This window comes from Hyla sarda, unplaced genomic scaffold (assembly GCF_029499605.1).
Source record: "Hyla sarda isolate aHylSar1 unplaced genomic scaffold, aHylSar1.hap1 scaffold_1720, whole genome shotgun sequence".
NCBI lineage: Eukaryota > Metazoa > Chordata > Amphibia > Anura > Hylidae > Hyla > Hyla sarda.
Window position 1 is genome coordinate 24,661 of NW_026608361.1, and position 26,685 is coordinate 51,345.

At 46.0% G+C, this 26,685-nt stretch overlaps 10 non-coding genes across 10 annotated transcripts; all 10 read right to left on the bottom strand.

Annotated features, from left to right (window-relative positions):
* Window positions 1-753: 753 nt before the first annotated feature.
* LOC130312670 (U2 spliceosomal RNA) lies at window positions 754-944 on the bottom strand. The gene has a single exon (XR_008860765.1). It is a non-coding gene; the product is annotated as a U2 spliceosomal RNA (small nuclear RNA).
* A 2,120-nt stretch (window positions 945-3,064) lies between these two features.
* LOC130312686 (U2 spliceosomal RNA) lies at window positions 3,065-3,255 on the bottom strand. The gene has a single exon (XR_008860780.1). It is a non-coding gene; the product is annotated as a U2 spliceosomal RNA (small nuclear RNA).
* Window positions 3,256-5,354: 2,099 nt separating this feature from the next.
* Window positions 5,355-5,545, bottom strand: LOC130312671 (U2 spliceosomal RNA). Its single transcript, XR_008860766.1, has one exon. It is a non-coding gene; the product is annotated as a U2 spliceosomal RNA (small nuclear RNA).
* Window positions 5,546-12,137: 6,592 nt separating this feature from the next.
* LOC130312657 (U2 spliceosomal RNA) lies at window positions 12,138-12,328 on the bottom strand. Its single transcript, XR_008860753.1, has one exon. It is a non-coding gene; the product is annotated as a U2 spliceosomal RNA (small nuclear RNA).
* A 2,080-nt stretch (window positions 12,329-14,408) lies between these two features.
* On the bottom strand, window positions 14,409-14,599 carry LOC130312669 (U2 spliceosomal RNA). The gene has a single exon (XR_008860764.1). It is a non-coding gene; the product is annotated as a U2 spliceosomal RNA (small nuclear RNA).
* A 2,092-nt stretch (window positions 14,600-16,691) lies between these two features.
* Window positions 16,692-16,882, bottom strand: LOC130312680 (U2 spliceosomal RNA). The gene has a single exon (XR_008860775.1). It is a non-coding gene; the product is annotated as a U2 spliceosomal RNA (small nuclear RNA).
* Window positions 16,883-18,977: 2,095 nt separating this feature from the next.
* On the bottom strand, window positions 18,978-19,168 carry LOC130312685 (U2 spliceosomal RNA). Its single transcript, XR_008860779.1, has one exon. It is a non-coding gene; the product is annotated as a U2 spliceosomal RNA (small nuclear RNA).
* A 2,088-nt stretch (window positions 19,169-21,256) lies between these two features.
* Window positions 21,257-21,447, bottom strand: LOC130312672 (U2 spliceosomal RNA). The gene has a single exon (XR_008860767.1). It is a non-coding gene; the product is annotated as a U2 spliceosomal RNA (small nuclear RNA).
* A 2,098-nt stretch (window positions 21,448-23,545) lies between these two features.
* On the bottom strand, window positions 23,546-23,736 carry LOC130312673 (U2 spliceosomal RNA). Its single transcript, XR_008860768.1, has one exon. It is a non-coding gene; the product is annotated as a U2 spliceosomal RNA (small nuclear RNA).
* A 2,088-nt stretch (window positions 23,737-25,824) lies between these two features.
* Window positions 25,825-26,015, bottom strand: LOC130312674 (U2 spliceosomal RNA). The gene has a single exon (XR_008860769.1). It is a non-coding gene; the product is annotated as a U2 spliceosomal RNA (small nuclear RNA).
* Between the last annotated feature and the right edge of the window lie 670 nt (window positions 26,016-26,685).

Consider the following 26,685-nt stretch of genomic DNA (forward strand, 5'->3'; position numbering starts at 1 on the left):
GGAGCAGGTTTAGATACAGTCTAAAGTATAGATCTCAAAGTCTGTGCACAGAATTTAGCAAGGGCCTCGCACCTTCTGATGCATCAGGTAGGTGCACAATAGCATAGCCTAACCCTCTGTACTTTGGTCTATATTGATGCGGGACATAGACAGCCAGCTGATGACCAATCCATTAGTGCAATGGATGGCTGGAAGCATTTGTCTTTGCCTTTGCAATACCACAGAAGCAATGCATGGTCAATGTACAGCAATGACACACCTGTGTGAACAGCCAGGAGACCCCCCCCCCCATGTTATGTTACATAGTTACATAGTTAGTACGGTCGAAAAAAGACATATGTCCATCAAGTTCAACCAGGGAATTAAGGGGTAGGGGTGTGGCGCGATATTGGGGAAGGGATGAGATTTTATATTTCTTCATAAGCATTAATCTTATTTTGTCAATTAGGAACATTCAGCACCCACCCGCTATCAAGGCAGCTGCCTATCATGTCATGCCCTACCTGCACAGGTGTGCTGGCTACTCAAATGATCCAATTAAGGAGGCCATTTAGTCAGCAGCAGCAGAAGTCCTGTGCCTGGACGCTCCAACAGCGGCCAGACACAAGCAGAAGCAGAAGCAGCAGAAGCAGCAGCAGCACCACCTTTTGTTTTTTGGCTGCAGCAGCAGCAAGGCCCACAGGGCTGGCTAGCTGGCTAGCCAGCAAGCAGGTAGCAATGAAAGTAGGAATCTTTCTTTTTAACCCTGTAAGGGGGTGGTGCACTGTACCCGAAGATACTGCCATATCGGGTCAATGCATAGGGCGACGGAAGCAAGCTTCGAAATCGGCCCCCGTTCTCAAAAATCCATTTAATATATGGTCCCCAGATAGGGGACGTATCAGATATTAAACTGATAAGAACAGATACTACACTTGATCTTAGCCAAAAGGCCGAGAAGCGATAACCGTGAAAGGGGCGGGCCCAACAAGGTGCCCTTCATGGGCACTATCACTGCTTGCTGTCAGGGAGGCTGCCAGACAATTTTCCATGCACACTCTGGGCTGGGGGGCAGTCAACCACCAGTACACACAGCAGAACCTAAACCCATACCATTATTGCTAAGCAGCAAGACAGGGGCCCATTGCACTCCCACGGGGCCTTTTTAAATGCAATCCATAACCCGGATTTGCCAGGAACCCTTCTTACTCCTCCTACTTGCATGTGACACTGGGCTTAGGATCTGCATAGGAAACACACACACAAGCACACACCTACCTTTGTTGCCTGCAGATGCCTCCTTGGCTGTCCCCAAACGGTATCAAACCAACACCCACGGGAAGCTGTAAGCATAGAGGACATGCCTGCACCCCATTGGACTTACCTGTGTGGGTTAAACCCGGGTTATTTGACAACCTATGGCGGTGATGGTTCTGCTCAGGCAGAGCAGTGCTGATGCTCCTCATAAAGCTGTCGCTGCTGTGAAGGTTCTAGGTGACATCACAAATCCCTATGGTTACATACACAACAAAGCTGGGTTGTTGTTGTTTACACTCTGCAAGGCCTGTGGAAGTGAGTGACATCATAGCACTGTAGTTCTGAGGGTTCTAGATGGATGCAACAATCTCCTGTTGCTTCTATGAAGGCCATAATAGACGACATCACCAAACAGCTCCATAGTCACATACACAGCAAAGGAGAGATGTTGTTTACACCTAGTGATGTCAGTGGTATTGAGTGACATCACAGCACAGTGCTAAGGCTCCTGGGCCTGGACACAGCAGCGGCTGCAATATCTCAACGGAGAATACGTTTATATATATGTGTGTGTGTGCGCGTATATATATATATATATATATATATATATATATATATATATATATTTATATATATATATATATATATATATTTCTCCGCCGAAATCACTTTTAAACCCATTTCCACCTTTTTTTCCCTTCTCTTCCTCTTACTTTTTGTTCACGTTTTTTTACGTTTTTCTCCTTTTCGCCTCTTTTCTGGGCGTATTATTCTTCTTTTTCTTCTTTTTTTTCGTCTAATGCATACCCCATCAGTGCAGCAATGCTTATTCAATACCGCCAGCAGATGGAGACACTGGGGGATAATTTTCTAAGGATTTATACTGATTTTTCCTGTCTGAATTTGTCGCACAGAAAGTTGCAGGCCAAATATGTGTGACATTTCTGCGACTTTAGCTTCTAGAGCATTTTTACAACATTATACATAGGTGCTGAATACATAAAAAGCGACTGTTCAGCGACAGACAAGTCGCATCGGCTGAAAGTAGGCCAGAATGTCAGTCCATGTTGGAGCAGGTTTAGATACAGTCTAAAGTATAGATCTCAAAGTCTGTGCACAGAATTTAGCAAGGGCCTCGCACCTTCTGATGCATCAGGTAGGTGCACAATAGCATAGCCTAACCCTCTGTACTTTGGTCTATATTGATGCGGGACATAGACAGCCAGCTGATGACCAATCCATTAGTGCAATGGATGGCTGGAAGCATTTGTCTTTGCCTTTGCAATACCACAGAAGCAATGCATGGTCAATGTACAGCAATGACACACCTGTGTGAACAGCCAGGAGACCCCCCCCCCCCCCATGTTATGTTACATAGTTACATAGTTAGTACGGTCGAAAAAAGACATATGTCCATCAAGTTCAACCAGGGAATTAAGGGGTAGGGGTGTGGCGCGATATTGGGGAAGGGATGAGATTTTATATTTCTTCATAAGCATTAATCTTATTTTGTCAATTAGGAACATTCAGCACCCACCCGCTATCAAGGCAGCTGCCTATCATGTCATGCCCTACCTGCACAGGTGTGCTGGCTACTCAAATGATCCAATTAAGGAGGCCATTTAGTCAGCAGCAGCAGAAGTCCTGTGCCTGGACGCTCCAACAGCGGCCAGACACAAGCAGAAGCAGAAGCAGCAGAAGCAGCAGCAGCACCACCACCTTTTGTTTTTTGGCTGCAGCAGCAGCAAGGCCCACAGGGCTGGCTAGCTGGCTAGCCAGCAAGCAGGTAGCAATGAAAGTAGGAATCTTTCTTTTTAACCCTGTAAGGGGGTGGTGCACTGTACCCGAAGATACTGCCATATCGGGTCAATGCATAGGGCGACGGAAGCAAGCTTCGAAATCGGCCCCCGTTCTCAAAAATCCATTTAATATATGGTCCCCAGATAGGGGACATATCAGATATTAAACTGATAAGAACAGATACTACACTTGATCTTAGCCAAAAGGCCGAGAAGCGATAACCGTGAAAGGGGCGGGCCCAACAAGGTGCCCTTCATGGGCACTATCACTGCTTGCTGTCAGGGAGGCTGCCAGACAATTTTCCATGCACACTCTGGGCTGGGGGGCAGTCAACCACCAGTACACACAGCAGAACCTAAACCCATACCATTATTGCTAAGCAGCAAGACAGGGGCCCATTGCACTCCCACGGGGCCTTTTTAAATGCAATCCATAACCCGGATTTGCCAGGAACCCTTCTTACTCCTCCTACTTGCATGTGACACTGGGCTTAGGATCTGCATAGGAAACACACACACAAGCACACACCTACCTTTGTTGCCTGCAGATGCCTCCTTGGCTGTCCCCAAACGGTATCAAACCAACACCCACGGGAAGCTGTAAGCATAGAGGACATGCCTGCACCCCATTGGACTTACCTGTGTGGGTTAAACCCGGGTTATTTGACAACCTATGGCGGTGATGGTTCTGCTCAGGCAGAGCAGTGCTGATGCTCCTCATAAAGCTGTCGCTGCTGTGAAGGTTCTAGGTGACATCACAAATCCCTATGGTTACATACACAACAAAGCTGGGTTGTTGTTGTTTACACTCTGCAAGGCCTGTGGAAGTGAGTGACATCATAGCACTGTAGTTCTGAGGGTTCTAGATGGATGCAACAATCTCCTGTTGCTTCTATGAAGGCCATAATAGACGACATCACCAAACAGCTCCATAGTCACATACACAGCAAAGGAGAGATGTTGTTTACACCTAGTGATGTCAGTGGTATTGAGTGACATCACAGCACAGTGCTAAGGCTCCTGGGCCTGGACACAGCAGCGGCTGCAATATCTCAACGGAGAATACGTTTATATATATGTGTGTGTGTGCGCGTATATATATATATATATATATATATATATATATATATATATATATATATATTTCTCCGCCGAAATCACTTTTAAACCCATTTCCACCTTTTTTTCCCTTCTCTTCCTCTTACTTTTTTTTCACGTTTTTTTACGTTTTTCTCCTTTTCGCCTCTTTTCTGGGCGTATTATTCTTCTTTTTCTTCTTTTTTTTCGTCTAATGCATACCCCATCAGTGCAGCAATGCTTATTCAATACCGCCAGCAGATGGAGACACTGGGGGATAATTTTCTAAGGATTTATACTGATTTTTCCTGTCTGAATTTGTCGCACAGAAAGTTGCAGGCCAAATATGTGTGACATTTCTGCGACTTTAGCTTCTAGAGCATTTTTACAACATTATACATAGGTGCTGAATACATAAAAAGCGACTGTTCAGCGACAGACAAGTCGCATCGGCTGAAAGTAGGCCAGAATGTCAGTCCATGTTGGAGCAGGTTTAGATACAGTCTAAAGTATAGATCTCAAAGTCTGTGCACAGAATTTAGCAAGGGCCTCGCACCTTCTGATGCATCAGGTAGGTGCACAATAGCATAGCCTAACCCTCTGTACTTTGGTCTATATTGATGCGGGACATAGACAGCCAGCTGATGACCAATCCATTAGTGCAATGGATGGCTGGAAGCATTTGTCTTTGCCTTTGCAATACCACAGAAGCAATGCATGGTCAATGTACAGCAATGACACACCTGTGTGAACAGCCAGGAGACCCCCCCCCCCCCCCCATGTTATGTTACATAGTTACATAGTTAGTACGGTCGAAAAAAGACATATGTCCATCAAGTTCAACCAGGGAATTAAGGGGTAGGGGTGTGGCGCGATATTGGGGAAGGGATGAGATTTTATATTTCTTCATAAGCATTAATCTTATTTTGTCAATTAGGAACATTCAGCACCCACCCGCTATCAAGGCAGCTGCCTATCATGTCATGCCCTACCTGCACAGGTGTGCTGGCTACTCAAATGATCCAATTAAGGAGGCCATTTAGTCAGCAGCAGCAGAAGTCCTGTGCCTGGACGCTCCAACAGCGGCCAGACACAAGCAGAAGCAGAAGCAGCAGAAGCAGCAGCAGCACCACCTTTTGTTTTTTGGCTGCAGCAGCAGCAAGGCCCACAGGGCTGGCTAGCTGGCTAGCCAGCAAGCAGGTAGCAATGAAAGTAGGAATCTTTCTTTTTAACCCTGTAAGGGGGTGGTGCACTGTACCCGAAGATACTGCCATATCGGGTCAATGCATAGGGCGACGGAAGCAAGCTTCGAAATCGGCCCCCGTTCTCAAAAATCCATTTAATATATGGTCCCCAGATAGGGGACGTATCAGATATTAAACTGATAAGAACAGATACTACACTTGATCTTAGCCAAAAGGCCGAGAAGCGATAACCGTGAAAGGGGCGGGCCCAACAAGGTGCCCTTCATGGGCACTATCACTGCTTGCTGTCAGGGAGGCTGCCAGACAATTTTCCATGCACACTCTGGGCTGGGGGGCAGTCAACCACCAGTACACACAGCAGAACCTAAACCCATACCATTATTGCTAAGCAGCAAGACAGGGGCCCATTGCACTCCCACGGGGCCTTTTTTTTTTTTTTAAAAACTTTATTTATAAATTTTCATATAACAAGAACAACAGTAAGGTCCTCAATATATAATGTATAAAACAAGGAATGAGAGACCACCAATACAATCATAATCATAATACACATATCATAATACACATATCAGAGTGAGATACATCGTGCATATACGATTAGCTAATCTACGACCCTAATTGAGGTCGATCAACTGTCCGTCCACTGGGACAGAGTAGCTATACGGCTATTAGAAGCCCCACACCTCTTCGCTATCAATCCCTCCAACACGAGGTTACTATGCACCTCCGCCAGAATGGCAGGAAGACCCGGCACCTCAGTCGACTTCCACCTCCGAGCAATGTGAGCCCTCACAACTATCAGAATATGATATAAAATGGTCATATAATGCGGGGGAACTTGTTCTAGGGACAGGAATAGTAGTGCACTCTCTGGGCCCCATGAGAAGGGGCAGTCCACTAGGTTGTCCAATAACTTCTTAATTTCGGTCCAAAGAGGTGCAATTAACGGGCAAGTCCACCACACGTGTAGCAAGGTACCACTTTCCCGGTTACATCTCCAACACACTGGGGAGGTGGTAGGGTATATTTTAGCCAGACGAACCGGCGTGTAGTACCATCGGTATAGGAGCTTCCTAGAAGCTTCGAAATGATTAACACATTTAGAATATTTTTTGTGCATGTTAAAGACACAGCTCCACTGCTCAGCCGTGAATCTGCGCGCCAGGTCCTCCTCCCATCTGGACTTAAACGTACTGTCCATTTCCCCCTCCTCCTCAGTCAAAGCTACATAAGCAAGGGAGATACCCCTAGTAAAGGAGTCCCTGCACAGGAAATGATGTTCATACGCAGTGCGAGGCCGAGAGCTATCCCAAGGGAGAGACCTCAAAAAATGTCTAAGCCTCAAATATTTGTAAAAGTCTTTCTGTGATATAGAGAACATGCGTACAATATCAGTGAAAGGCATCAACCCATTAGCATCGCTAATCAATGCCACAGTGAGGATGCCCGCATCTATCCAGGGCTTAAAATCTATATCTAGAATATAGTCTCCTATAGCAGCTAAAGGGATATCCTTCACTCTAGGTGGACAAAGACTTTTAATTCGCGCCACCTTACTCCACAACCTGATAGCAGCCGCAATAGTAGAGAAAGGAGAAGAGGGAGCAAAGGTAGGGTTAAAGCGCAATGCCCAGAGAAAGTTATTAAAATTAGAAACATTGAGGACAGCAGCTTCAATATCTACCCACAGGGGGGGAGCGTCCTGCCACCGCCATTTTTTAAGCTGATCGAGTAGAACAGCGTGATAGTACATTTTAAGGTTCGGCACCCCCATACCCCCCTCATGCACAGGGCGATACAATATATTCGCACCAACCCTAGGATGCTTACCATCCCAAATAAATCGTAAGAGCATTCTCTGTAGTTGTGAGAGGAAGGAGGCGGGCACTATCATCGGCAGGCATCTAAAAAAATATAAAATTTTAGGGAGCAGCATCATCTTAGCAGTGGCAACACGTCCCGCCCATGAGACAGGAAGCCTGGAGAAGTGATCAATTTCTTTGGTAAGCAGGGACCGCATAACAGCAAAATTAGAAGCAATTGTCTTATCAGGCAACGCAGTAAGGACTATGCCTAGGTAAGGAATCTGGTCAGTGACCCATTGAAAGGGATATTTAGCTTGTAGTACTCGCTGTTGCTCAGTGGGTATCTGCAATGGTAAGATACACGACTTTGTGGGGTTAATCTTATAAAAGCTAACTCGACTAAAGGCATCAATAATGTCCATAACTGGGCCTAAAGAACTCAGGGGGTTGGAGAGACTAATGATAACATCGTCGGCAAACAAGCCAATCCTGTGGTCTACTTTACCTATTTGAATGCCCGCAATGTCTGGGGAGTCCCTGATGGATTGAGCAAGCGGCTCCATAACTAAGGTAAATATAAGGGGGGACAGTGGGCACCCCTGTCTAGTCCCATTGCTAAGTGAGAAACTATTAGAAAGGGTACCCATCGTGTAAATTCTAGCAGATGGGAGCGTATATAGTGCCATAATGGCGGATTCCAAAGAGTGGGGAAAACCAAACTTACGCAGCACACTTCGCAAATATCCCCAGTGCACTCGATCGAACGCCTTCTCCGCATCAAGGGATAGCAAGAGAGAAGGCGTCCGATCGGAATGCGCTTTTGTGATGATGTCGAGAAAGCGTCTCGTACCGTCCACCGTTTGACGACCCTTGACGAAGCCAACCTGGTCCCTGTGAATTAGGTCCGGCAAAACCCTATTCAACCTGGCAGCAAGAGCCAGGGCATACAATTTAATATCACTATTTAGGATAGAGATTGGTCTGTAATTTAGGGTAGAGTCCAGTGGCTTACCAGGTTTAGGTATGGTAATGACCAGAGCATCCAACATCTCCTTAGGGGGCACACCGTTCTCCTTAATACGGTTAAAGGCTCTGGTCAAAAAGGGAGCTACGGAAGGGCCAAATCGCTTATAAAATTCATTTGTAATACCATCAGGGCCAGGTGACTTCGAGGGCTTGAGGGAACGCACACATTCAAGAATTTCTTCTGTGGAGAAGGGAGAGCAAAGATCAGATGCTTGGTCCGCGGACAGAGAGGGGAGGGACATAGAGGACAGAAAAGAAGAGATAACTGCTTCATCAGGCTGTGGAGTAGCAATGTCATGTTGAAGATTGTACAATTTACTATAAAAATCTGCAAAACAATTGGCTATACTTTGAGGGTCAGTAACTATAGAACCATCAGATTTAGTAAGGAAGGGGATTCTCTCCTTATCCTGACGTTTTTTAAGTTGTTTAGCCAGTATAGAGCCAGATCTATTACCCTGCCAATACCATGTCATTTTGAGCCTTCTCAGTGCCATCTCATAGCTGTGTAAAGAGAGGGAGTGTAGGGTAGCACTAACCTGAGAAATTTCTCCTATTAGTGATGGAGAGCACGAGGTCTTATTGCGCCTATGTAATTCCGCAAGGCGCTGTTGGAGTTCTAGAGTTTTGGTCTGGCGGAGCTTCCTGTCATAGGCTGTTTGACTAATAAAGTGACCCCTAATTGTAGCCTTAAACGCACACCAAAGCATGGGGTCTGTGACATCACCAGTATCATTAATGCGGAAGTAGGCATCAACCGCCAACTTGGTCGCTTCAGAGTATTCAGGATTATGGAGTATTAGTGGGTTAAGTCTCCAAATATAGGTCGGGCGGGTGCTATGCGATTCTTTAATGGTTACGCTTATGGGGGAATGGTCCGACCATTCTATGGGCATAATTCGGGCCTCTGAAACCAATGATAGGAGAGAGTGGGAGGTAAGGGCGTAATCTATTCTGGTGTATATCTTATGCACATGAGAAAAGAAGGTGAAGTCCCTTTCCGTGGGGTGGGATATACGCCAAACATCATATAGGTCATTTTGGGACACACTAGTGAAGAAACCTGTGGGTTCTTTTTTCAAACTGGGCGAAGTAGAATCTACACTAGGCCACATGGTCATATTAAAATCTCCTAGCAGTAGGCAGTGTCCCTTTCTCAAGGACTCCAATTTACGCAAGAATGCCCTGAGGAAGGTACACTGTTTCGCATTAGGCGCATATAAGGAGCCTAAGGTATATTGAACATTGTTTAGTAAGCACACAATAATTATAAAACGACCTCTATCATCTATCACAGAGTGCTGGACAGTAACCGTCAGGGTGTTCTTAAATGCAATCGCCACTCCTCCTTTTTTGTGAACAGCATGCGCTTGATAGATATGTGGATATCTCTTATTTTGGAGTCTATGGGCATCTAGGGCTAATAAATGGGATTCTTGTATACAGAGGACATCGGCCGCTAGGCGTCTAGCCTCCTTCCACACCAGAGACCTTTTATACGGTGAGTTAAGACCCCGCACATTCATAGACACAACCTTAATAACCATAGTTAAAGTATACATCAACGCAAAGCAGAACCATTAGCACAGTAAACTGAAAAGGAGCAGGTACTCCCGTCGAAGAGGATACATCTACACTTAGCATCTCGCAAGAGGAGCCTCTCATATCCATTATCAGAGAAAGTGAGTGATGGAGGACCAACGGGACAGAAAACAAGTAAACAGAACGAACAACAAAGAACAAATAAATTGAGCAAGCAGTAGTAAAGACCATGTGGTAGGTCTTAATGGGGGTAGGTAAGTACATTCGACTGCAGTTAGGCCGAATGTTTAAACATTCAGGAAAAGTATCCAGAGCACTAAGAGGATAAGTAACCCAAAAGATGGGGAAGGATACCCCAGTCGCAAGCCAGTGAGACAAGTCGGACAGGCCTGTCTAAAGGCAGAGGAACAGTTCATGTCTTGATTTTTTTCTTGCGGTGGGAGACAACCTTCCATTCCTCAGCTATCTTTGCAGCATGTGGTATGTCCAGGGACCTCTGAGCAGTCAGATCAACAGGCAAGTTCCATTCCGCACACAGTTGCAAAAGGGTCTCCGGGGAAGAGACCACATGCAATCCATAACCCGGATTTGCCAGGAACCCTTCTTACTCCTCCTACTTGCATGTGACACTGGGCTTAGGATCTGCATAGGAAACACACACACAAGCACACACCTACCTTTGTTGCCTGCAGATGCCTCCTTGGCTGTCCCCAAACGGTATCAAACCAACACCCACGGGAAGCTGTAAGCATAGAGGACATGCCTGCACCCCATTGGACTTACCTGTGTGGGTTAAACCCGGGTTATTTGACAACCTATGGCGGTGATGGTTCTGCTCAGGCAGAGCAGTGCTGATGCTCCTCATAAAGCTGTCGCTGCTGTGAAGGTTCTAGGTGACATCACAAATCCCTATGGTTACATACACAACAAAGCTGGGTTGTTGTTGTTTACACTCTGCAAGGCCTGTGGAAGTGAGTGACATCATAGCACTGTAGTTCTGAGGGTTCTAGATGGATGCAACAATCTCCTGTTGCTTCTATGAAGGCCATAATAGACGACATCACCAAACAGCTCCATAGTCACATACACAGCAAAGGAGAGATGTTGTTTACACCTAGTGATGTCAGTGGTATTGAGTGACATCACAGCACAGTGCTAAGGCTCCTGGGCCTGGACACAGCAGCGGCTGCAATATCTCAACGGAGAATACGTTTATATATATGTGTGTGTGTGCGCGTATATATATATATATATATATATATATATATATATATATATATATTTCTCCGCCGAAATCACTTTTAAACCCATTTCCACCTTTTTTCCCTTCTCTTCCTCTTACTTTTTTTTCACGTTTTTTTACGTTTTTCTCCTTTTCGCCTCTTTTCTGGGCGTATTATTCTTCTTTTTCTTCTTTTTTTTCGTCTAATGCATACCCCATCAGTGCAGCAATGCTTATTCAATACCGCCAGCAGATGGAGACACTGGGGGATAATTTTCTAAGGATTTATACTGATTTTTCCTGTCTGAATTTGTCGCACAGAAAGTTGCAGGCCAAATATGTGTGACATTTCTGCGACTTTAGCTTCTAGAGCATTTTTACAACATTATACATAGGTGCTGAATACATAAAAAGCGACTGTTCAGCGACAGACAAGTCGCATCGGCTGAAAGTAGGCCAGAATGTCAGTCCATGTTGGAGCAGGTTTAGATACAGTCTAAAGTATAGATCTCAAAGTCTGTGCACAGAATTTAGCAAGGGCCTCGCACCTTCTGATGCATCAGGTAGGTGCACAATAGCATAGCCTAACCCTCTGTACTTTGGTCTATATTGATGCGGGACATAGACAGCCAGCTGATGACGAATCCATTAGTGCAATGGATGGCTGGAAGCATTTGTCTTTGCCTTTGCAATACCACAGAAGCAATGCATGGTCAATGTACAGCAATGACACACCTGTGTGAACAGCCAGGAGACCCCCCCCCCCCCCCCATGTTATGTTACATAGTTACATAGTTAGTACGGTCGAAAAAAGACATATGTCCATCAAGTTCAACCAGGGAATTAAGGGGTAGGGGTGTGGCGCGATATTGGGGAAGGGATGAGATTTTATATTTCTTCATAAGCATTAATCTTATTTTGTCAATTAGGAACATTCAGCACCCACCCGCTATCAAGGCAGCTGCCTATCATGTCATGCCCTACCTGCACAGGTGTGCTGGCTACTCAAATGATCCAATTAAGGAGGCCATTTAGTCAGCAGCAGCAGAAGTCCTGTGACTGGACGCTCCAACAGCGGCCAGACACAAGCAGAAGCAGAAGCAGCAGAAGCACCACCTTTTGTTTTTTGGCTGCAGCAGCAGCAAGGCCCACAGGGCTGGCTAGCTGGCTAGCCAGCAAGCAGGTAGCAATGAAAGTAGGAATCTTTCTTTTTAACCCTGTAAGGGGGTGGTGCACTGTACCCGAAGATACTGCCATATCGGGTCAATGCATAGGGCGACGGAAGCAAGCTTCAAAATCGGCCCCCGTTCTCAAAAATCCATTTAATATATGGTCCCCAGATAGGGGACGTATCAGATATTAAACTGATAAGAACAGATACTACACTTGATCTTAGCCAAAAGGCCGAGAAGCGATAACCGTGAAAGGGGCGGGCCCAACAAGGTGCCCTTCATGGGCACTATCACTGCTTGCTGTCAGGGAGGCTGCCAGACAATTTTCCATGCACACTCTGGGCTGGGGGGCAGTCAACCACCAGTACACACAGCAGAACCTAAACCCATACCATTATTGCTAAGCAGCAAGACAGGGGCCCATTGCACTCCCACGGGGCCTTTTTAAATGCAATCCATAACCCGGATTTGCCAGGAACCCTTCTTACTCCTCCTACTTGCATGTGACACTGGGCTTAGGATCTGCATAGGAAACACACACACAAGCACACACCTACATTTGTTGCCTGCAGATGCCTCCTTGGCTGTCCCCAAACGGTATCAAACCAACACCCACGGGAAGCTGTAAGCATAGAGGACATGCCTGCACCCCATTGGACTTACCTGTGTGGGTTAAACCCGGGTTATTTGACAACCTATGGCGGTGATGGTTCTGCTCAGGCAGAGCAGTGCTGATGCTCCTCATAAAGCTGTCGCTGCTGTGAAGGTTCTAGGTGACATCACAAATCCCTATGGTTACATACACAACAAAGCTGGGTTGTTGTTGTTTACACTCTGCAAGGCCTGTGGAAGTGAGTGACATCATAGCACTGTAGTTCTGAGGGTTCTAGATGGATGCAACAATCTCCTGTTGCTTCTATGAAGGCCATAATAGACGACATCACCAAACAGCTCCATAGTCACATACACAGCAAAGGAGAGATGTTGTTTACACCTAGTGATGTCAGTGGTATTGAGTGACATCACAGCACAGTGCTAAGGCTCCTGGGCCTGGACACAGCAGCGGCTGCAATATCTCAACGGAGAATACGTTTATATATATGTGTGTGTGTGCGCGTATATATATATATATATATATATATATATATATATATATTTCTCCGCCGAAATCACTTTTAAACCCATTTCCACCTTTTTTTCCCTTCTCTTCCTCTTACTTTTTTTTCACGTTTTTTTAAGTTTTTCTCCTTTTCGCCTCTTTTCTGGGCGTATTATTCTTCTTTTTCTTCTTTTTTTTCGTCTAATGCATACCCCATCAGTGCAGCAATGCTTATTCAATACCGCCAGCAGATGGAGACACTGGGGGATAATTTTCTAAGGATTTATACTGATTTTTCCTGTCTGAATTTGTCGCACAGAAAGTTGCAGGCCAAATATGTGTGACATTTCTGCGACTTTAGCTTCTAGAGCATTTTTACAACATTATACATAGGTGCTGAATACATAAAAAGCGACTGTTCAGCGACAGACAAGTCGCATCGGCTGAAAGTAGGCCAGAATGTCAGTCCATGTTGGAGCAGGTTTAGATACAGTCTAAAGTATAGATCTCAAAGTCTGTGCACAGAATTTAGCAAGGGCCTCGCACCTTCTGATGCATCAGGTAGGTGCACAATAGCATAGCCTAACCCTCTGTACTTTGGTCTATATTGATGCGGGACATAGACAGCCAGCTGATGACCAATCCATTAGTGCAATGGATGGCTGGAAGCATTTGTCTTTGCCTTTGCAATACCACAGAAGCAATGCATGGTCAATGTACAGCAATGACACACCTGTGTGAACAGCCAGGAGACCCCCCCCCCCCCCCATGTTATGTTACATAGTTACATAGTTAGTACGGTCGAAAAAAGACATATGTCCATCAAGTTCAACCAGGGAATTAAGGGGTAGGGGTGTGGCGCGATATTGGGGAAGGGATGAGATTTTATATTTCTTCATAAGCATTAATCTTATTTTGTCAATTAGGAACATTCAGCACCCACCCGCTATCAAGGCAGCTGCCTATCATGTCATGCCCTACCTGCACAGGTGTGCTGGCTACTCAAATGATCCAATTAAGGAGGCCATTTAGTCAGCAGCAGCAGAAGTCCTGTGCCTGGACGCTCCAACAGCGGCCAGACACAAGCAGAAGCAGCAGAAGCAGCAGCAGCACCACCTTTTGTTTTTTGGCTGCAGCAGCAGCAAGGCCCACAGGGCTGGCTAGCTGGCTAGCCAGCAAGCAGGAAGCAATGAAAGTAGGAATCTTTCTTTTTAACCCTGTAAGGGGGTGGTGCACTGTACCCGAAGATACTGCCATATCGGGTCAATGCATAGGGCGACGGAAGCAAGCTTCAAAATCGGCCCCCGTTCTCAAAAATCCATTTAATATATGGTCCCCAGATAGGGGACGTATCAGATATTAAACTGATAAGAACAGATACTACACTTGATCTTAGCCAAAAGGCCGAGAAGCGATAACCGTGAAAGGGGCGGGCCCAACAAGGTGCCCTTCATGGGCACTATCACTGCTTGCTGTCAGGGAGGCTGCCAGACAATTTTCCATGCACACTCTGGGCTGGGGGGCAGTCAACCACCAGTACACACAGCAGAACCTAAACCCATACCATTATTGCTAAGCAGCAAGACAGGGGCCCATTGCACTCCCACGGGGCCTTTTTAAATGCAATCCATAACCCGGATTTGCCAGGAACCCTTCTTACTCCTCCTACTTGCATGTGACACTGGGCTTAGGATCTGCATAGGAAACACACACACAAGCACACACCTACCTTTGTTGCCTGCAGATGCCTCCTTGGCTGTCCCCAAACGGTATCAAACCAACACCCACGGGAAGCTGTAAGCATAGAGGACATGCCTGCACCCCATTGGACTTACCTGTGTGGGTTAAACCCGGGTTATTTGACAACCTATGGCGGTGATGGTTCTGCTCAGGCAGAGCAGTGCTGATGCTCCTCATAAAGCTGTCGCTGCTGTGAAGGTTCTAGGTGACATCACAAATCCCTATGGTTACATACACAACAAAGCTGGGTTGTTGTTGTTTACACTCTGCAAGGCCTGTGGAAGTGAGTGACATCATAGCACTGTAGTTCTGAGGGTTCTAGATGGATGCAACAATCTCCTGTTGCTTCTATGAAGGCCATAATAGACGACATCACCAAACAGCTCCATAGTCACATACACAGCAAAGGAGAGATGTTGTTTACACCTAGTGATGTCAGTGGTATTGAGTGACATCACAGCACAGTGCTAAGGCTCCTGGGCCTGGACACAGCAGCGGCTGCAATATCTCAACGGAGAATACGTTTATATATATGTGTGTGTGTGCGCGTATATATATATATATATATATATATATATATATATATATATATATATATTTCTCCGCCGAAATCACTTTTAAACCCATTTCCACCTTTTTTTCCCTTCTCTTCCTCTTACTTTTTTTTCACGTTTTTTTACGTTTTTCTCCTTTTCGCCTCTTTTCTGGGCGTATTATTCTTCTTTTTCTTCTTTTTTTTCGTCTAATGCATACCCCATCAGTGCAGCAATGCTTATTCAATACCGCCAGCAGATGGAGACACTGGGGGATAATTTTCTAAGGATTTATACTGATTTTTCCTGTCTGAATTTGTCGCACAGAAAGTTGCAGGCCAAATATGTGTGACATTTCTGCGACTTTAGCTTCTAGAGCATTTTTACAACATTATACATAGGTGCTGAATACATAAAAAGCGACTGTTCAGCGACAGACAAGTCGCATCGGCTGAAAGTAGGCCAGAATGTCAGTCCATGTTGGAGCAGGTTTAGATACAGTCTAAAGTATATATCTCAAAGTCTGTGCACAGAATTTAGCAAGGGCCTCGCACCTTCTGATGCATCAGGTAGGTGCACAATAGCATAGCCTAACCCTCTGTACTTTGGTCTATATTGATGCGGGACATAGACAGCCAGCTGATGACCAATCCATTAGTGCAATGGATGGCTGGAAGCATTTGTCTTTGCCTTTGCAATACCACAGAAGCAATGCATGGTCAATGTACAGCAATGACACACCTGTGTGAACAGCCAGGAGACCCCCCCCCCCCCCCCCATGTTATGTTACATAGTTACATAGTTAGTACGGTCGAAAAAAGACATATGTCCATCAAGTTCAACCAGGGAATTAAGGGGTAGGGGTGTGGCGCGATATTGGGGAAGGGATGAGATTTTATATTTCTTCATAAGCATTAATCTTATTTTGTCAATTAGGAACATTCAGCACCCACCCGCTATCAAGGCAGCTGCCTATCATGTCATGCCCTACCTGCACAGGTGTGCTGGCTACTCAAATGATCCAATTAAGGAGGCCATTTAGTCAGCAGCAGCAGAAGTCCTGTGCCTGGACGCTCCAACAGCGGCCAGACACAAGCAGAAGCAGCAGAAGCAGCAGCAGCACCACCTTTTGTTTTTTGGCTGCAGCAGCAGCAAGGCCCACAGGGCTGGCTAGCTGGCTAGCCAGCAAGCAGGAAGCAATGAAAGTAGGAATCTTTCTTTTTAACCCTGTAAGGGGGTGGTGCACTGTACCCGAAGATACTGCCATATCGGGTCAATGCATAGGGCGACGGAAGCAAGCTTCAAAATCGGCCCCCGTTCTCAAAAATCCATTTAATATATGGTCCCCAGATAGGGGACGTATCAGATATTAAACTGATAAGAACAGATACTACACTTGATCTTAGCCAAAAGGCCGAGAAGCGATAACCGTGAAAGGGGCGGGCCCAACAAGGTGCCCTTCATGGGCACTATCACTGCTTGCTGTCAGGGAGGCTGCCAGACAATTTTCCATGCACACTCTGGGCTGGGGGGCAGTCAACCACCAGTACACACAGCAGAACCTAAACCCATACCATTATTGCTAAGCAGCAAGACAGGGGCCCATTGCACTCCCACGGGGCCTTTTTAAATGCAATCCATAACCCGGATTTGCCAGGAACCCTTCTTACTCCTCCTACTTGCATGTGACACTGGGCTTAGGATCTGCATAGGAAACACACACACAAGCACACACCTACCTTTGTTGCCTGCAGATGCCTCCTTGGCTGTCCCCAAACGGTATCAAACCAACACCCACGGGAAGCTGTAAGCATAGAGGACATGCCTGCACCCCATTGGACTTACCTGTGTGGGTTAAACCCGGGTTATTTGACAACCTATGGCGGTGATGGTTCTGCTCAGGCAGAGCAGTGCTGATGCTCCTCATAAAGCTGTCGCTGCTGTGAAGGTTCTAGGTGACATCACAAATCCCTATGGTTACATACACAACAAAGCTGGGTTGTTGTTGTTTACACTCTGCAAGGCCTGTGGAAGTGAGTGACATCATAGCACTGTAGTTCTGAGGGTTCTAGATGGATGCAACAATCTCCTGTTGCTTCTATGAAGGCCATAATAGACGACATCACCAAACAGCTCCATAGTCACATACACAGCAAAGGAGAGATGTTGTTTACACCTAGTGATGTCAGTGGTATTGAGTGACATCACAGCACAGTGCTAAGGCTCCTGGGCCTGGACACAGCAGCGGCTGCAATATCTCAACGGAGAATACGTTTATATATATGTGTGTGTGTGCGCGTATATATATATATATATATATATATATATATATATATATATATATATATATATTTCTCCGCCGAAATCACTTTTAAACCCATTTCCACCTTTTTTTCCCTTCTCTTCCTCTTACTTTTTTTTCACGTTTTTTTACGTTTTTCTCCTTTTCGCCTCTTTTCTGGGCGTATTATTCTTCTTTTTCTTCTTTTTTTTCGTCTAATGCATACCCCATCAGTGCAGCAATGCTTATTCAATACCGCCAGCAGATGGAGACACTGGGGGATAATTTTCTAAGGATTTATACTGATTTTTCCTGTCTGAATTTGTCGCACAGAAAGTTGCAGGCCAAATATGTGTGACATTTCTGCGACTTTAGCTTCTAGAGCATTTTTACAACATTATACATAGGTGCTGAATACATAAAAAGCGACTGTTCAGCGACAGACAAGTCGCATCGGCTGAAAGTAGGCCAGAATGTCAGTCCATGTTGGAGCAGGTTTAGATACAGTCTAAAGTATAGATCTCAAAGTCTGTGCACAGAATTTAGCAAGGGCCTCGCACCTTCTGATGCATCAGGTAGGTGCACAATAGCATAGCCTAACCCTCTGTACTTTGGTCTATATTGATGCGGGACATAGACAGCCAGCTGATGACCAATCCATTAGTGCAATGGATGGCTGGAAGCATTTGTCTTTGCCTTTGCAATACCACAGAAGCAATGCATGGTCAATGTACAGCAATGACACACCTGTGTGAACAGCCAGGAGACCCCCCCCCCCCCCCCATGTTATGTTACATAGTTACATAGTTAGTACGGTCGAAAAAAGACATATGTCCATCAAGTTCAACCAGGGAATTAAGGGGTAGGGGTGTGGCGCGATATTGGGGAAGGGATGAGATTTTATATTTCTTCATAAGCATTAATCTTATTTTGTCAATTAGGAACATTCAGCACCCACCCGCTATCAAGGCAGCTGCCTATCATGTCATGCCCTACCTGCACAGGTGTGCTGGCTACTCAAATGATCCAATTAAGGAGGCCATTTAGTCAGCAGCAGCAGAAGTCCTGTGCCTGGACGCTCCAACAGCGGCCAGACACAAGCAGAAGCAGCAGAAGCAGCAGCAGCACCACCTTTTGTTTTTTGGCTGCAGCAGCAGCAAGGCCCACAGGGCTGGCTAGCTGGCTAGCCAGCAAGCAGGAAGCAATGAAAGTAGGAATCTTTCTTTTTAACCCTGTAAGGGGGTGGTGCACTGTACCCGAAGATACTGCCATATCGGGTCAATGCATAGGGCGACGGAAGCAAGCTTCAAAATCGGCCCCCGTTCTCAAAAATCCATTTAATATATGGTCCCCAGATAGGGGACGTATCAGATATTAAACTGATAAGAACAGATACTACACTTGATCTTAGCCAAAAGGCCGAGAAGCGATAACCGTGAAAGGGGCGGGCCCAACAAGGTGCCCTTCATGGGCACTATCACTGCTTGCTGTCAGGGAGGCTGCCAGACAATTTTCCATGCACACTCTGGGCTGGGGGGCAGTCAACCACCAGTACACACAGCAGAACCTAAACCCATACCATTATTGCTAAGCAGCAAGACAGGGGCCCATTGCACTCCCACGGGGCCTTTTTAAATGCAATCCATAACCCGGATTTGCCAGGAACCCTTCTTACTCCTCCTACTTGCATGTGACACTGGGCTTAGGATCTGCATAGGAAACACACACACAAGCACACACCTACCTTTGTTGCCTGCAGATGCCTCCTTGGCTGTCCCCAAACGGTATCAAACCAACACCCACGGGAAGCTGTAAGCATAGAGGACATGCCTGCACCCCATTGGACTTACCTGTGTGGGTTAAACCCGGGTTATTTGACAACCTATGGCGGTGATGGTTCTGCTCAGGCAGAGCAGTGCTGATGCTCCTCATAAAGCTGTCGCTGCTGTGAAGGTTCTAGGTGACATCACAAATCCCTATGGTTACATACACAACAAAGCTGGGTTGTTGTTGTTTACACTCTGCAAGGCCTGTGGAAGTGAGTGACATCATAGCACTGTAGTTCTGAGGGTTCTAGATGGATGCAACAATCTCCTGTTGCTTCTATGAAGGCCATAATAGACGACATCACCAAACAGCTCCATAGTCACATACACAGCAAAGGAGAGATGTTGTTTACACCTAGTGATGTCAGTGGTATTGAGTGACATCACAGCACAGTGCTAAGGCTCCTGGGCCTGGACACAGCAGCGGCTGCAATATCTCAACGGAGAATACGTTTATATATATGTGTGTGTGTGCGCGTATATATATATATATATATATATATATATATATATATATATATATATATTTCTCCGCCGAAATCACTTTTAAACCCATTTCCACCTTTTTTTCCCTTCTCTTCCTCTTACTTTTTTTTCACGTTTTTTTACGTTTTTCTCCTTTTCGCCTCTTTTCTGGGCGTATTATTCTTCTTTTTCTTCTTTTTTTTCGTCTAATGCATACCCCATCAGTGCAGCAATGCTTATTCAATACCGCCAGCAGATGGAGACACTGGGGGATAATTTTCTAAGGATTTATACTGATTTTTCCTGTCTGAATTTGTCGCACAGAAAGTTGCAGGCCAAATATGTGTGACATTTCTGCGACTTTAGCTTCTAGAGCATTTTTACAACATTATACATAGGTGCTGAATACATAAAAAGCGACTGTTCAGCGACAGACAAGTCGCATCGGCTGAAAGTAGGCCAGAATGTCAGTCCATGTTGGAGCAGGTTTAGATACAGTCTAAAGTATAGATCTCAAAGTCTGTGCACAGAATTTAGCAAGGGCCTCGCACCTTCTGATGCATCAGGTAGGTGCACAATAGCATAGCCTAACCCTCTGTACTTTGGTCTATATTGATGCGGGACATAGACAGCCAGCTGATGACCAATCCATTAGTGCAATGGATGGCTGGAAGCATTTGTCTTTGCCTTTGCAATACCACAGAAGCAATGCATGGTCAATGTACAGCAATGACACACCTGTGTGAACAGCCAGGAGACCCCCCCCCCCCCATGTTATGTTACATAGTTACATAGTTAGTACGGTCGAAAAAAGACATATGTCCATCAAGTTCAACCAGGGAATTAAGGGGTAGGGGTGTGGCGCGATATTGGGGAAGGGATGAGATTTTATATTTCTTCATAAGCATTAATCTTATTTTGTCAATTAGGAACATTCAGCACCCACCCGCTATCAAGGCAGCTGCCTATCATGTCATGCCCTACCTGCACAGGTGTGCTGGCTACTCAAATGATCCAATTAAGGAGGCCATTTAGTCAGCAGCAGCAGAAGTCCTGTGCCTGGACGCTCCAACAGCGGCCAGACACAAGCAGAAGCAGCAGAAGCAGCAGCAGCACCACCTTTTGTTTTTTGGCTGCAGCAGCAGCAAGGCCCACAGGGCTGGCTAGCTGGCTAGCCAGCAAGCAGGTAGCAATGAAAGTAGGAATCTTTCTTTTTAACCCTGTAAGGGGGTGGTGCACTGTACCCGAAGATACTGCCATATCGGGTCAATGCATAGGGCGACGGAAGCAAGCTTCGAAATCGGCCCCCGTTCTCAAAAATCCATTTAATATATGGTCCCCAGATAGGGGACGTATCAGATATTAAACTGATAAGAACAGATACTACACTTGATCTTAGCCAAAAGGCCGAGAAGCGATAACCGTGAAAGGGGCTGGCCCAACAAGGTGCCCTTCATGGGCACTATCACTGCTTGCTGTCAGGGAGGCTGCCAGACAATTTTCCATGCACACTCTGGGCTGGGGGGCAGTCAACCACCAGTACACACAGCAGAACCTAAACCCATACCATTATTGCTAAGCAGCAAGACAGGGGCCCATTGCACTCCCACGGGGCCTTTTTAAATGCAATCCATAACCCGGATTTGCCAGGAACCCTTCTTACTCCTCCTACTTGCATGTGACACTGGGCTTAGGATCTGCATAGGAAACACACACACAAGCACACACCTACCTTTGTTGCCTGCAGATGCCTCCTTGGCTGTCCCCAAACGGTATCAAACCAACACCCACGGGAAGCTGTAAGCATAGAGGACATGCCTGCACCCCATTGGACTTACCTGTGTGGGTTAAACCCGGGTTATTTGACAACCTATGGCGGTGATGGTTCTGCTCAGGCAGAGCAGTGCTGATGCTCCTCATAAAGCTGTCGCTGCTGTGAAGGTTCTAGGTGACATCACAAATCCCTATGGTTACATACACAACAAAGCTGGGTTGTTGTTGTTTACACTCTGCAAGGCCTGTGGAAGTGAGTGACATCATAGCACTGTAGTTCTGAGGGTTCTAGATGGATGCAACAATCTCCTGTTGCTTCTATGAAGGCCATAATAGACGACATCACCAAACAGCTCCATAGTCACATACACAGCAAAGGAGAGATGTTGTTTACACCTAGTGATGTCAGTGGTATTGAGTGACATCACAGCACAGTGCTAAGGCTCCTGGGCCTGGACACAGCAGCGGCTGCAATATCTCAACGGAGAATACGTTTATATATATGTGTGTGTGTGCGCGTATATATATATATATATATATATATATATATATATATATATATATATATATATTTCTCCGCCGAAATCACTTTTAAACCCATTTCCACCTTTTTTTCCCTTCTCTTCCTCTTACTTTTTTTTCACGTTTTTTTACGTTTTTCTCCTTTTCGCCTCTTTTCTGGGCGTATTATTCTTCTTTTTCTTCTTTTTTTTTCGTCTAATGCATACCCCATCAGTGCAGCAATGCTTATTCAATACCGCCAGCAGATGGAGACACTGGGGGATAATTTTCTAAGGATTTATACTGATTTTTCCTGTCTGAATTTGTCGCACAGAAAGTTGCAGGCCAAATATGTGTGACATTTCTGCGACTTTAGCTTCTAGAGCATTTTTACAACATTATACATAGGTGCTGAATACATAAAAAGCGACTGTTCAGCGACAGATAAGTCGCATCGGCTGAAAGTAGGCCAGAATGTCAGTCCATGTTGGAGCAGGTTTAGATACAGTCTAAAGTATAGATCTCAAAGTCTGTGCACAGAATTTAGCAAGGGCCTCGCACCTTCTGATGCATCAGGTAGGTGCACAATAGCATAGCCTAACCCTCTGTACTTTGGTCTATATTGATGCGGGACATAGACAGCCAGCTGATGACCAATCCATTAGTGCAATGGATGGCTGGAAGCATTTGTCTTTGCCTTTGCAATACCACAGAAGCAATGCATGGTCAATGTACAGCAATGACACACCTGTGTGAACAGCCAGGAGACCCCCCCCCCCCATGTTATGTTACATAGTTACATAGTTAGTACGGTCGAAAAAAGACATATGTCCATCAAGTTCAACCAGGGAATTAAGGGGTAGGGGTGTGGCGCGATATTGGGGAAGGGATGAGATTTTATATTTCTTCATAAGCATTAATCTTATTTTGTCAATTAGGAACATTCAGCACCCACCCGCTATCAAGGCAGCTGCCTATCATGTCATGCCCTACCTGCACAGGTGTGCTGGCTACTCAAATGATCCAATTAAGGAGGCCATTTAGTCAGCAGCAGCAGAAGTCCTGTGCCTGGACGCTCCAACAGCGGACAGACACAAGCAGAAGCAGAAGCAGCAGAAGCAGCAGCAGCACCACCTTTTGTTTTTTGGCTGCAGCAGCAGCAAGGCCCACAGGGCTGGCTAGCTGGCTAGCCAGCAAGCAGGTAGCAATGAAAGTAGGAATCTTTCTTTTTAACCCTGTAAGGGGGTGGTGCACTGTACCCGAAGATACTGCCATATCGGGTCAATGCATAGGGCGACGGAAGCAAGCTTCGAAATCGGCCCCCGTTCTCAAAAATCCATTTAATATATGGTCCCCAGATAGGGGACGTATCAGATATTAAACTGATAAGAACAGATACTACACTTGATCTTAGCCAAAAGGCCGAGAAGCGATAACCGTGAAAGGGGCGGGCCCAACAAGGTGCCCTTCATGGGCACTATCACTGCTTGCTGTCAGGGAGGCTGCCAGACAATTTTCCATGCACACTCTGGGCTGGGGGGCAGTCAACCACCAGTACACACAGCAGAACCTAAACCCATACCATTATTGCTAAGCAGCAAGACAGGGGCCCATTGCACTCCCACGGGGCCTTTTTAAATGCAATCCATAACCCGGATTTGCCAGGAACCCTTCTTACTCCTCCTACTTGCATGTGACACTGGGCTTAGGATCTGCATAGGAAACACACACACAAGCACACACCTACCTTTGTTGCCTGCAGATGCCTCCTTGGCTGTCCCCAAACGGTATCAAACCAACACCCACGGGAAGCTGTAAGCATAGAGGACATGCCTGCACCCCATTGGACTTACCTGTGTGGGTTAAACCCGGGTTATTTGACAACCTATGGCGGTGATGGTTCTGCTCAGGCAGAGCAGTGCTGATGCTCCTCATAAAGCTGTCGCTGCTGTGAAGGTTCTAGGTGACATCACAAATCCCTATGGTTACATACACAACAAAGCTGGGTTGTTGTTGTTTACACTCTGCAAGGCCTGTGGAAGTGAGTGACATCATAGCACTGTAGTTCTGAGGGTTCTAGATGGATGCAACAATCTCCTGTTGCTTCTATGAAGGCCATAATAGACGACATCACCAAACAGCTCCATAGTCACATACACAGCAAAGGAGAGATGTTGTTTACACCTAGTGATGTCAGTGGTATTGAGTGACATCACAGCACAGTGCTAAGGCTCCTGGGCCTGGACACAGCAGCGGCTGCAATATCTCAACGGAGAATACGTTTATATATATGTGTGTGTGTGCGCGTATATATATATATATATATATATATATATATATATATATATTTCTCCGCCGAAATCACTTTTAAACCCATTTCCACCTTTTTTTCCCTTCTCTTCCTCTTACTTTTTTTTCACGTTTTTTTACGTTTTTCTCCTTTTCGCCTCTTTTCTGGGCGTATTATTCTTCTTTTTCTTCTTTTTTTTCGTCTAATGCATACCCCATCAGTGCAGCAATGCTTATTCAATACCGCCAGCAGATGGAGACACTGGGGGATAATTTTCTAAGGATTTATACTGATTTTTCCTGTCTGAATTTGTCGCACAGAAAGTTGCAGGCCAAATATGTGTGACATTTCTGCGACTTTAGCTTCTAGAGCATTTTTACAACATTATACATAGGTGCTGAATACATAAAAAGCGACTGTTCAGCGACAGACAAGTCGCATCGGCTGAAAGTAGGCCAGAATGTCAGTCCATGTTGGAGCAGGTTTAGATACAGTCTAAAGTATAGATCTCAAAGTCTGTGCACAGAATTTAGCAAGGGCCTCGCACCTTCTGATGCATCAGGTAGGTGCACAATAGCATAGCCTAACCCTCTGTACCTTGGTCTATATTGATGCGGGACATAGACAGCCAGCTGATGACCAATCCATTAGTGCAATGGATGGCTGGAAGCATTTGTCTTTGCCTTTGCAATACCACAGAAGCAATGCATGGTCAATGTACAGCAATGACACACCTGTGTGAACAGCCAGGAGACCCCCCCCCCCCCCCATGTTATGTTACATAGTTACATAGTTAGTACGGTCGAAAAAAGACATATGTCCATCAAGTTCAACCAGGGAATTAAGGGGTAGGGGTGTGGCGCGATATTGGGGAAGGGATGAGATTTTATATTTCTTCATAAGCATTAATCTTATTTTGTCAATTAGGAACATTCAGCACCCACCCGCTATCAAGGCAGCTGCCTATCATGTCATGCCCTACCTGCACAGGTGTGCTGGCTACTCAAATGATCCAATTAAGGAGGCCATTTAGTCAGCAGCAGCAGAAGTCCTGTGCCTGGACGCTCCAACAGCGGCCAGACACAAGCAGAAGCAGAAGCAGCAGAAGCAGCAGCAGCACCACCTTTTGTTTTTTGGCTGCAGCAGCAGCAAGGCCCACAGGGCTGGCTAGCTGGCTAGCCAGCAAGCAGGTAGCAATGAAAGTAGGAATCTTTCTTTTTAACCCTGTAAGGGGGTGGTGCACTGTACCCGAAGATACTGCCATATCGGGTCAATGCATAGGGCGACGGAAGCAAGCTTCGAAATCGGCCCCCGTTCTCAAAAATCCATTTAATATATGGTCCCCAGATAGGGGACGTATCAGATATTAAACTGATAAGAACAGATACTACACTTGATCTTAGCCAAAAGGCCGAGAAGCGATAACCGTGAAAGGGGCGGGCCCAACAAGGTGCCCTTCATGGGCACTATCACTGCTTGCTGTCAGGGAGGCTGCCAGACAATTTTCCATGCACACTCTGGGCTGGGGGGCAGTCAACCACCAGTACACACAGCAGAACCTAAACCCATACCATTATTGCTAAGCAGCAAGACAGGGGCCCATTGCACTCCCACGGGGCCTTTTTAAATGCAATCCATAACCCGGATTTGCCAGGAACCCTTCTTACTCCTCCTACTTGCATGTGACACTGGGCTTAGGATCTGCATAGGAAACACACACACAAGCACACACCTACCTTTGTTGCCTGCAGATGCCTCCTTGGCTGTCCCCAAACGGTATCAAACCAACACCCACGGGAAGCTGTAAGCATAGAGGACATGCCTGCACCCCATTGGACTTACCTGTGTGGGTTAAACCCGGGTTATTTGACAACCTATGGCGGTGATGGTTCTGCTCAGGCAGAGCAGTGCTGATGCTCCTCATAAAGCTGTCGCTGCTGTGAAGGTTCTAGGTGACATCACAAATCCCTATGGTTACATACACAACAAAGCTGGGTTGTTGTTGTTTACACTCTGCAAGGCCTGTGGAAGTGAGTGACATCATAGCACTGTAGTTCTGAGGGTTCTAGATGGATGCAACAATCTCCTGTTGC